This window comes from Marmota marmota, unplaced genomic scaffold (genome assembly GCF_001458135.2).
Source record: "Marmota marmota marmota unplaced genomic scaffold, marMar, whole genome shotgun sequence".
Lineage (NCBI taxonomy): Eukaryota > Metazoa > Chordata > Mammalia > Rodentia > Sciuridae > Marmota > Marmota marmota.
This window is the reverse complement of record NW_026000173.1, coordinates 1,569,350-1,582,703: the sequence shown is the minus strand read 5'-3', so window position 1 is coordinate 1,582,703 and position 13,354 is coordinate 1,569,350.

The window sequence follows — 13,354 nt, the reverse complement described above, 5'->3', positions numbered from 1 at the left end:
GGACATAAAATCAACACCCATAAGTCAAAGGCATTTCTGCATACCAGTGACAAATCCTCTGAAAAGGAAACAAGGAAAACTATCACATTTACAATAGCCTCAAAAAAAAAAAAAAATACTTGGGAATCAACTTAACAAAAGAGATGAAAGACCTCTATAATGAAAACTACAGAACGCTAAAGAAAGAAATTAAAGAAGACCTTACAAGATGGAAAGATCTACCTTGTTCTTGGATAGGCAGAATTAATATTGTCAAAATGACCATACTACCAAAAGCACTATACAGATTTCATGCAATTCCAATCAAATTACCAATGGCATTCCTCGTTGAAATAGAAAAAGCAATCATGAAATTCATCTGGAAAAATAAGAGACCCAGAATAGCTAAAGCAACACATAGCAGGAAGAGTGAAGCAGACCTTAAACTATATCAGACCTTAAACTATACTACAGGAAGATGGCGGCGAGGGGAGTGCATTGCCCCCGTGTGCTGCTTCACTGTGTGGGAGTATGACAAGTCAGGACGGCTAAAGGATATCTTGTTAGGAATTTCCAGCAATAGTGGGGTGCTCCGGAACCTGGAGGAAGGATTTCCATCGCACGAGGATCGGCTACGGGGACTCAAACGCGAGAGGTTTGTCGCACGGAGGGTAACACTGCTTATTCAGCAAATCGCCCCGCGGCTAGAGTCTGCAGCGCGCGCTGGGAAACGAGGAGATAGCGACGCAGGGATACAGCGCTGCAGTTTCTGCCAGCCGTGCAAGCACCGTACTCAGGGCTGAATTCTGGGTTCGAGACGGGGGAAGGAAGCGGTCCATCTCGGTTCTCCACACCGGTCAGACCACAGAGGAGGCCAGCAGCCACCATGTTGGTAAACTGACGTCACCTTCCCTGTTTTCGACTGACCGCAGCTCATTCAGCCATAGATCAGGTAATTTCAGGCTGCAATTCGCCTGCGGCTTGCAGACAGATTGCTAGGGTTCAGTGCCTGGGTGCTTCTTAGAACCTGATCTTATCGGAGCGAACACCGAGCGCGGGGCGGCCGAGTTCCGGCTCCCGGAACCGTCCCGGAACCGCCCTGGCCCAGGGCCGCGGAGCCTGCGGAGGCTGCTTCTTGGACCCTGCTCCTATCAGAGCATACAACAAGCACTAAGCAGCCGAATTCCGGCTCCCGGAACTGAGCCCGCGGGGACTGCTTCTTGGAGCTTACACTTATAGGAGCTTACACCGAGCACGGAGCGGCCGAGTTCCGGCTCCCGGAACTTCCCTGGCCCGGGGCTAGGAGCCCGCGGAAACTGCTTCTCGGTCCGGGTCCTGCTGAGGGCCGGTCAGGACTCACCCGTTGCTTTGGTTGCCCGGCAAGGGGAACGAAATGCTGCCATTCGCATAGGATACCAACATGGCAGAGATCTGATGTCAGCAGAAAGCGGCGGAGGAGAGAACTTCATCAATACCAGCGGTGACATAAGCAGTTGGTCTCCTGGTAGGGGGGGTGAGGCACAGTCACCCGAGTCTCCTCAATTTGTCGTTGAGCCAGAGGGGAGAAGCCGGGCCGCCGCCAGCGCCCGGAGCAGGCCCAGCGGCTCGCCAGCGTGGTGACCGCGTGACCCCAATTGGAGAGGGGGCGGAGCGGAGCCGCCACTCGCACCCGCAAGGTGGGCAGACCCGCGACCCAGTGGTACATGGGCGTGGTAGGAGGGGCAGGGCAGAGCCGCCGTTCGCGCTTGCAAGGTAAACAGACCTGTGACAGCCGGGCGGGTCAGGCCCAGTGGCCTGCCAGTGTGGTACACATGTCACCCCAACTGGAGTAGGGGCAGAGCAGATCCTTCTCCCACGCCCGGATCAGGCCCTGCCGGTGTGGTGGTCACGTGACCCCAATTGGAGTGGGGGCGGAGCGGAACCGCCACCCGTGCCCGCAGGGTGAGCAGACCAGTGATCAAACTGCAGATCAGACCCAGGGGTCCGCAGGCGTGGTAGGAGGGGCAGGGCAGATCCGCCGCCCGCGCCTCCAAGGTAGGCAGACCTACAACAGACCGGCGGATCAGGCCCAGGAGCCTGCCGGCGTGGTACAAACACCACCCTAATTGGAGTAGTGGCAGAGCAGAGTCGCCGCCCGTGCCAGGAACAGGCCCAGCGTCCTGCAGGCGGGGTAGTCACGACACCCCAATTGGAGTAGGGGCAGAGCAGAGCCTCCACCCGTGCCCGAAAGGTGGGCAGATCTGCGACCGACCAGCGGGACAGGCCCAGTGGCCTGCCGGTACGACAGACACGTCACCCCATTTGGAGTAGGGGCAGAGTAGAGCCGCCGCCCGCGCCTGCAGGGTAGGCAAACCTGCAACCGACCGGCGGATCAGGCCCGGTGGCCTGCCGGCGTGGTACACTCGTCACCCCAATTGGAGTAGGGGCAGAACAGAGCCGCCGCCAGCGCCCAGAACAGGCCCAGTGACCTGCCGGCGTGGTAGCCACGACACCCCAATTGGAATAAGGAGAGAGCAGAGCCGCCGCCCGCACCTGCAGGAAAGATACGCAAGCAGTATGAAAAGACAAGGAAAGAAAGGACCACAAGCAATGCAGGTCAACGCAACTTTAGAAGAGGTAACAGCTGCAGCAGATGGAATGTCAGATAAAGAATTCAGGATATACATGCTTCAGATGATCTGGAGTATCAAGGAAGACATTAAACAGCAAAATCAGACAATGAAAGATCACTTCGACAATGAATTACGCAAACAAATCCAGGAAGCAAAGGATCAACTATACAGGGAGATAGAGGTTATAAAAAACAAACAAACAGAAATCCTAGAAATGCAGGAAGCAATAAACCAACTTAAAAACTCAATGGAGAATACTACCAGCAGAGTAGAACACTTAGAAGATAGAACATCAGACAATGAAGACAAAGTATTTCAACTGGAAAAGAACATAGACAGCTCAGCAAGACTGTTAAGAAACCATGAGCAGAACATCCAAGAAATATGGGATAACATTAAGAGACCAAACTTAAGAGTCATTGGGATACAGGAAGGTACAGAGCTCCAAACCAAAGGAATGAGCAATCTATTCAATGAAATAATACGAGAAAACTTCCCAGACTTGAAGAATGAGACAGAATCCCAAATCCTAGAAGCCTACAGGACGCCGAATGTGCAAAATCATAAGAGATCCACACCTAGACACATTATAATGAAGATGCCCAACATACAGAATAAGGAGAGAATTTTAAAAGCTACAAGAGAAAGGAAGCAGATTACATTTAGGGGTAAGCCAATCAGGATAACAGCTGATCTTTCAACACAGACTCTGAAAGCTAGAAGATCCTGGAATAACATATTTCAAACACTGAAAGAAAATGGGTTCCAACCAAGAATTGTGTATCCAGCGAAATTAAGCTTCAGGATGGAAGATGAAATTAAAACCTTCCACGATAAACAAAAGTTAAAAGAATTTGCAGCTAGAAAACCATCTCTTCAAAACATCCTCGGCAAAACATTACAGGAAGAGGAAATGGAAAATAACAATGAAAACCAACAGTGGGAGGTAGGACAGTAAAGGGGGGGGAAATAATCAAAGAGGAAAACAAACCATGTTTAGTAACAGAAATAAACAAATATGGCTGGAAGAACAACCCATATCTCAATAATAACCCTAAATGTTAATGGCTTAAACTCACCAATTAAGAGACACAGGCTAGTAGAATGGATCACAAAACAAGACCCAACAATATGCTGCCTACAGGAGACGCATTTGATAGGAAAAGACATACATAGGCTGAAGGTGAAAGGTTGGGAAAAATCATATCACTCATATGGACTTCGGAAACAAGCAGGAGTGTCCATACTCATATCAAATAAAATAGATTTCAAGCCAAAGTTAATCAAAAGGGATAAAGAGGGACACTACATACTGCTTAAGGGAACCATACACCAACAAGACATAACAATCATAAATATTTATGCCCCAAACAATGGTGCAGCTATGTTCGTCAAACAAACTCTTCTCAAGTTCAAGAGTCTAATAGACCACCATACCATAATCATGGGAGACTTCAACACACCTCTCTCGCCACTGGACAGATCTTCCAAACAAAAGTTGAATAAGGAAACTATAGAACTCAATAACACTATTAATAACCTAGACCTAATTGACATATATAGAGTATACCACCCAACATCAAGCAGTTACACTTTTTTCTCAGCAGCACATGGATCCTTCTCAAAAATAGATCATATATTATGTCACAGGGCAACTCTTAGACAATATAAAGGAGTAGAGATAATACCATGCATCTTATCTGATCATAATGGAATGAAACTGAAAATCAACGATAAAAGAAGGAAGGAAAAAGCATACATCACTTGGAGAATGAACAATAGGTTACTGAATGATCAATGGGTTATAGAAGACATCAAGGAGGAAATTAAAAAATTCTTAGAGATAAATGAAAACACAGACACAACATATCGGAATCTATGGGACACATTGAAAGCAGTTCTAAGAGGAAAATTCATTGCTTGGAGTTCATTCCTTAAAAAAAGAAAAAACCAACAAATAAATGATCTCATACTTCATCTCAAAATCCTAGAAAAAGAAGAGCAAAACAACAGCAAAAGAAGTAGAAGGCAAGAAATAATTAAAATCAGAGCTGAAATTAATGAAATCGAAACAAAAGAAACAATTGAAAAAATTGACAAAACTAAAAGTTGGTTCTTTGAAAAAATAAACAAAATCGACAGACCCTTAGCCATGCTAGCGAAGAGAAGAAGAGAGAGAACTCAAATTACTAGCATACGGGATGAAAAAGGCAATATCACAACAGACACTTCAGAAATACAGAAGATAATCAAAAACTATTTTGAATCCTTATACTCCAATAAATTAGAAGATAGTGAAGGCATAGATAAATTTCTTAAGTCATATGATCTGCCCAGATTGAGTCAGGAGGATATAGACAACCTAAACAGACCAATATCAATTGAGGAAATAGAAGAAACCATCAAAAGACTACCAACTAAGAAAAGCCCAGGACCGGATGGGTATACAGCAGAATTTTACAAAACCTTTAAAGAAGAACTAATACCAATACTTTTCAAGCTACTTCAGGAAATAGAAAAAGAGGGAGAACTTCCAAATTCATTCTATGAGGCCAACATCACCCTGATACCTAAACCAGACAAAGACACTTCAAAGAAAGAAAACTACAGACCAATATCTCTAATGAACCTAGATGCAAAAATCCTCAATAAAATTCTGGCGAATCGGATACAAAAACATATCAAAAAAATTGTGCACCATGATCAAGTAGGATTCATCCCTGGGATGCAAGGCTGGTTCAATATACGGAAATCAATAAATGTTATTCACCACATCAATAGACTTAAAAATAAGAACCATATGATCATCTCGATAGATGCGGAAAAAGCATTCGACAAAGTACAGCATCCCTTTATGTTCAAAACTCTAGAAAAACTAGGGATAACAGGAACATACCTCAATATTGTAAAAGCAATCTATGCTAAGCCTCAGGCTAGCATCATTCTGAATGGAGAAAAATTGAAGGCATTCCCTCTAAAATCTGGAACAAGACAGGGATGCCCTCTCTCACCACTTCTGTTCAACATAGTTCTCGAAACACTGGCCAGAGCAATTAGACAGACGAAAGAAATTAAAGGCATCAAAATAGGAAAAGAAGAACTTAAATTATCACTATTTGCAGATGATATGATTCTATACCTAGCAGACCCAAAAGGCTCTACAAAGAAACTATTAGAGCTAATAAATGAATTCAGCAAAGTGGCAGGATATAAAATCAACACGCATAAATCAAAGGCATTCCTGTATATCAGCGACAAATCCTCTGAAATGGAAATGAGGACAACCACTCCATTCACAATATCTTCAAAAAAAATAAAATACTTGGGAATCAACCTAACAAAAGAGGTGAAAGACTTATACAATGAAAACTACAGAACCCTAAAGAGAGAAATAGAAGAAGATCTTAGAAGATGGAAAAATATACCCTGTTCATGGATAGGCAGAACTAACATCATCAAAATGGCGATATTACCAAAAGTTCTCTATAGGTTTAATGCAATGCCAATCAAAATCCCAACGGCATTTCTTGTAGAAATAGAGAAAGCAATCATGAAATTCATATGGAAAAATAAAAGACCCAGAATAGCAAAAACAATGCTAAGCAGGAAGTGTGAATCAGGCGGTATAGCGATACCAGACTTCAAACTATACTACAGAGCAATAGTAACAAAAACACCCTGGTATTGGCACCAAAACAGACTGGAAGACCAATGGTACAGAACAGAGGTCACAGAAAATAACCCACATAATTACAGTTATCTTATATTAGACAAAGGTACCAAAAACATACATTGGAGAAAAGATAGTCTCTTCAACAAATGGTGCTGGGAAAACTGAAAATCCATATGCAACAAAATGAAATTAAACCCCTCTCTCTCTCTACATGCACAAAATTAAGCTCAAAGTGGATCAAGGACCTAGGAATGAAGCCAGAGACCCTATACCTAATAGAAGAAAAAATAGGCCCAAATCTCCATCATGTCACATTAGGCCCCAACTTCCTTAATAAGACTCGTATAATGCAAGAATTAAAATCAAGAATTAATAAATGGAATGGATTCAAACTAAAAAGCTTCTCAGCAAAAGGAACAATTAGTGAGATGAATAGAAAGCCTACAGCTTGGGAGCAAATTTTTACCACCTGCACATCAGATAGAACACTTATCTCTAGGCTTTATAAAGAACTCAAAAAAGCTAAACACCAAAAAAATAAATAACCCAATCAATAAATGGGCCAAGAACTAAACAGACACTTCTCAGAAGATGATACACAATCAATCAATAAATATATGAAAATATGTTCAACATCTCTAGCAATTATAGAAATTCAAATCAAAACTACTCTAAGATTTCACCTCACTTCAGTCAGAATGGCAATCTTTTATCAATAATAGAAAACTGACACAAACATGTTGGCATAAGTACTTCAACCTTTAGAATCAAATCATAAGTCCTGAATTTGGGTTTTCATTTTTGTCTTTTGTTGTTGTTGTTTTATTGTTTTATTTGCCTCTCAAGGTCCAAAAATTCCTTATTCCTGCCCCTAGAACACAGATACACAGACTGGATTATCGCTCTATACACTGGATGTTTATTTACTTATTAAAAAAAAGTTTTAGAGAAAAAAGCAAGATAATGGAATAAAAAAGGTTACTTTCCAAACTGCTCCATGGAGTGTGACCAGGCAAGAGGGCAAGGATTTAATACTGAAATCTCAGAATGGCCTGGGACTCAGAAACTTGCACAGAGTAAAACAAAATAAAAATAAAGGAAAGGAAAACCCCGCCACTGGCACCGGCAGCTGCAGATGCAGATCACTGTGGGGAGGTCTGATAGACTAAGAGAGCCTGCACTTCAAGTGGCACTGAGGCGTGTCTTGAAGCAGAGATGACATTGATCACACACGTCTACAGTTGAACCAGTAGGTGAGCTACTCTTTGTTTTTGTGTGAGAGATATGCTGCACATTTCCCGGTGACCTGCAAGATCAGGGAAAGTGCCATATTTTTCCTGCACTGCTACAGTGGCCGGTGAGTGTGGGTCCAAACCCAGGTGCCCAGATTTGTGTGATTCCAGCTGGGTCCAAAAACCTGACCTAGCAGAAGTCTGCCATGTGACCCAGAGTGTCATTAGAAAACCAGATGCAATTCAGGCATGGAAAGTGATGCATCCAGTGGAATTCAAGACATTTAGACCTGAGAGATCCTGGATGTCTCTAATATTTGAATCCTGCAGTTTTCAGGACAACCAGGAATGACCAGGGACTTGTTTGGATGGGGGAGGAGTGAATGTGTGCTTTGGGACTGAGTCCAGATGGCCAAGAGCCCTGGGAAGCAGAGGGGGTCAAAGGACTGGTTCCTCCATCCTGGAGTGGAACCCAGAGGAGACTCAAGGAATACAGATGCCCAGCACAGACTGAAAGCAGCCAGGCTCTGGAAGTGTGCTGATTTAAAAGCTTCACCAAACATCATTCCACAAAGCACGAGGGGTCTAGCTAGACCCAAAACCCACCTTTAGGAACTCCACCTCTGTGAACCCATTTCACAGAACACTACAGTGACCCCTTGCTGTGAGTGGAGAAGACAAGATCCTCCAACCTGCTCCACCTTGAAATGCTGAGAACTTGCAATCTGAAGAACTCCACACAAGGAAGGAACTGACAGCCCCCAACTACTACTCTTGCACACACTACATACCTCAAGAAAAAAAAAAAAAGAATAGAAAGATAATTAGGAACTGACAACCAACATGTAATATTATAGACAAATTTTCAACCATTGCAACAGAAACAATTCCTTTATCTTCCATTAAGAACCTTTATTTTTTAACTTTTGCGTGCTGAATGGTCCATGGACATTTGTACATATACATACTCGTCTCACTCCTCTAATTTCCAGCATTTCATTAAGGTAGTTATTGACTTTGTCTTTTGAGAACTGGGGCTTTTGATTAGTATCCCTTGGTTTTGCTTTATATTGTGTTGTTGTTATTGCTGTCTTATGTTGTATTTCTCCTATTTCCCTTGATTCTTTTCCTCTCTTTTCTTTTGCAAACAGCCAAATGTTATTATTCTTTCACTATTCCTTTTATTCTTTTCTACTACTTTCTGACATCATCCTTTATCAATTATTACATCCTACATCTCCTCTGCATTCTCCCTCTTCACCTTTTTGAAATAGAAACCCCTTTTGTGAACATAGTATCTCTACAGTTGGCAATTGCTTACCATACCATTTCTGTATATAGTACCAATTAACACTGTAGATGCCTAAATAGGAACTAAGTATTTAGTTGAATGTTGAATATTGATTTCATTGAGTATTGCTATTATTTGTCTCCTCCTAAAATGTGAGGTATTAGAAATCTTCAGAAACACAATAATTTATAGGGTAGAAGCTCTGCCATCTCAGATTCTACTGATAAATGGGTAGACATACAAACATGAAAAGACAAGGTAACAAACCATCATAAACAAATCAAAATAACTCATTAACAGAACCCAATGATATCACAGTAAAAGAAATATCATAGAAGGAAATGAGAAAGTTCATAATTAAATTGATCTATGAAGTAAAAGATGATGTATGATGTGAAATCAGAGAGGAAATCCCAAGAAGTGAAATACTACTTCAATAAGGATACAGAAATCCTGAAGGAGAATCAAATTCTTAAAATGAAGGAATCAATAAACCAAATTAAAAATTCAACGGAAAGCATCACCAGCAGACTAGAACACTTGGAAGACAGTTTCAGGCAATGAAGACAAATAAATAATCTTGAAAACAAAGTTTATCATGAAGAAAAGATGTTAAGTAACATGAACAGAACCTTCAAGAAATATAGTATAACACAAAAAAGACCAAATTTAAGATTTTATCAGGATAGATGAAGGCTCAGAGATACAAACCAAAGGAATGCCCAACTTTTTCAATGAAATAATATCAGAAAATTTCCCAAACCTAAATAATGAAATGGAAAATCAAATACAGGTGGCTTTCAGGACCCCAAATATACAAAATTACAATAGACCCACACCAAGGCACATTATTATAAAAATGTCCAATATTCAGGATAAGGATAAAAATTAAAAGGCTGCTTGAGAAAAACAACAGGTTACATCTAAAGAGAAACCAATCCAGATCTCAGCTGATTTCTTAATGCAGGCCCTCAAAGATATGAGGTCTTGGAATAATGCATAACAAGTGCTGAAAGAAAATGGATGTTGACCATAAACACTATATCTGCCAAAATTAAGCTTCATATTTCATGATGAAATAAAAACTTTCCATGATAAAAGTTAAAAGGAATTTACAACTAGAAAGCCTGCATTACAAAACAGTCACTAAAACATTTTATGAAGATATGAAAATGAAAACCAACAAAGGGAGGAACTACTCTAGAAGAATAGTCAATCAAAGAAGAAAGTAAGTCTAATTAAAACCCAGAAATAAATCAAAATGGCAGAGAATAAAATTATTTCTAAATAAAAACAATGAATGCAAATGGCCTAAACATATCAATCAAAAAACATTGAACAGCAGACTGGATTAAAAAACAAGACCCAACAATATGCTATCTCCAAGAAACTTACCTCATAGGCAAAGATCCACAGACAAAAGGTAAAGGAATGGGGGAAAAAAGTATCATTCCCAAACATCTCATAAACAAACAAGGGTTTCTATCCTCAGATCAGATAAAGTGGACTTCAATCCAAAATTAATCAGAAGACAGCAAGGTCATTTCATACTGCTTAAGAGAATTATACATCAAAAAAACATGGCAAACATAAATATTTATGTCCCAAACAATGAAGTATCTACGCACATGAAACAAACTCTTCTCAATTTCAAGTAAAAAAAGAACACAATACAATAATACTGTGTGACTTTAACATGCCTCTATAATTACTGGATAGATTATCCCAACAAAAACTAAACAAAAAGCTATAGAAGTAAAAAAATACAATAAATAACTTAGACTTAACAGACATATAGAGAATATTTCATCGAATGATTGAATATATTTTCTTTTTTTTAATTTTATTTATTAATTTTAATTGTTGATGGAACTTTGTTTTTTATTTATATATGGTGCTTAGAATCAAACCCAGTGCCTCACACATTCAAGGCAAACACTTTACCACTGAGCCACAACCCCAGCCCTGAATATACTTTCTTCTCAGCAGCACATGGAACATTTTCTAAAATAGCAATACTTAGCAAATACAAAAAAAAATACAGACAATACCTTGCATTCTATCAGATCATAATGAAATGAAATTAGAAATCAACAATGAAATAAAAAATAAAAGCTACTCTAGAGCTGGGTTTGTGGCTCAGTGGTAGAGCACTTGCCTCACATATGTGAGACACTGGGTTCAATTTTTAGCACCACATATAAATAAATGAATAAAATAAAGGTCCATCAACAACTAAGAAAATATTTTTTTAAAAAGCTATTCTAACACCTGGAGACTTAATAATACAATACTAAATGATTCAATGGATAGCAGAAGAATTGAGAGATGAAGTTTAAAAATATTTAGAGGTAAATGAGAATAGCAACACAACATATCAAAATCACTATACGGGTGGTTCTAGGAGGAAAGTTCATAGCACTGAGCTCATTCACTGCAACAAAAGAAAATCACCAGATAAATACTTTACATTACATTTCAACGTCCTGGAAAATGAAGATCAAATCAACACTAAAAGCAGAAGATAGGAAATAATTAAAACCAGAGCCAAAATTAAAACAAAATTTTTTTAAAAAACAATGTAACAAAAAGTAGATTCTTTGAAAAAAATCAATAAAATTGATAAACCCTAACCCATGCTAAACAAGATAAAGAGGGGAAAAAATCAAATTTCTAAAATTCACAAGGAAAAATGAAATATTAACATGGACTCCACTCAAATACAGAGGAAAATCAGAAACTACTTTGAAAACTTATACTCCAATGAAGACATCAAAAAATTTCTAGAGACACATGACCTACCCAAATTGAACCAGAAGTACATAGAAAATTTAAACATATCAATTTCAAGCAATGAAACTAAAGATGCCATCAGAAGCCTACAAAGAAATCCCAGGACCAGATGGATTCTCAGGCAAGTTCTACCACACCTTCAAAGAACAACTGACACATATTCTCCTCAAATTATTACATGAAATAGAAAAGGAACCCTTCCAAACTCATTCTATGAAGCTAGTTATCACACCCTGACATCAAAACCATACAAAGACACATCAAGAAAAGGAAACTTCAGACCAATATCCCTGATGAACATAGAGGCAAAAGTTCTTAATAAAATACTGGAAAATCACATACAAAAAATATATTAAAAAGACAGCAGACCAGGATCTAGTGGGATTGATCTCAGGGATACAAAATTGTTTCAACATATGGAAATCAATAAATGTAATTTACCACATTAATAGACATAAAGACAAGCATCACATAACTATCTCAATACATGCATAAAAAGCATTTGACAAAATATGACATCCATTCATGTTCAAAACACTAGAAAAATTAAGGATAGCAGGAACATATTCAACATTGCAAAAGCTACATATGTTAAACCCAAGACCAACATCATTCTAAATGGAGAAAAACTGAAAGCACTACCTCTAAAAACTGAAACAAGAAAGGGATGCTGTCTTTCACACTCTACTCAAGATAGTCTAGAAAAAAAACTAGCCAGAACAATTAGACAGAAGAAAGAAAATAAAGGGAAATAAACAGGGAAAAAACTACTCAAACTCTCTCTATTTGATGATGATGTAATTTCATATTAGAAGACCCAAAAAAACCCCACCAGAAAACTTCTAGAACTCATAAGCAAATTCATCAAAGTATCAGGATATAAAACAAACAATCATAGATAAATTGTTTTCCTATACAGAGGAACACAGAGATGAATCAACTAGAAGAAAAATTAGTGAAAGTATCCCATTCACAATAGCCTCAAAAAGAAAAAAGAAAGAAAATACCTAGAATCAATCTAACAAAGGAGTGAAAGACAACTACAATGAAAACTACAGAACTCTAAAAAAGAAATTGAAGACGACCTTAGAAGATAGAAAAATCTCTCATGGTCTTGGATAGGCAGAATTAATATTGTCAAAATGTCCATATTACCAAAACTGCTGTACAGATTTAATGCAATTCCTATTAAAATCCCAATGAAATTCTTCATATAAAATAGAAAAAGCAGTCATGAAATTCACTTGAAATATAAGAGACCCAGAATAGCTAAAGCAATCCTTACCAAGAAAAGTAAAGCAGGAAGCTTCACAATACCAGACCTTAAATTATACTAAGGAGCTATAGTAACAAAAACAGAATGGTATTAGCACCAAAACAAACATGTAAGCCAATGGAACAGAATAGAAGACACAGAGACAAACCCATGTAAATACAGCTATCTCATACTAGGCAAAGGTGCCATAAACATACATTGGAGAAAAGAGAGCCTCTTCAACAAATAGTGCTGGGAAAACTGGAAATCCATATTAACAAAATGAAATTAAACCCCTGTCTCTCACCATGCACAAAACTCAACTCAAAGTGGTTCAAGGACCTAGAGACTCTGTGCCTACTAGAGAAAATGTAGTCCCACTCTCCATCATGTCAGTTTAGAAGCTGAATTCCTCAACAAGATTCCTAAAGCACAAGAAGTAAAATCAAGAATCAATAAATGGCCCGCCCACGCCCCCCGGGCAGGCGCGGCAGGTGAGGCGCGGGGCCTGGATCTTGC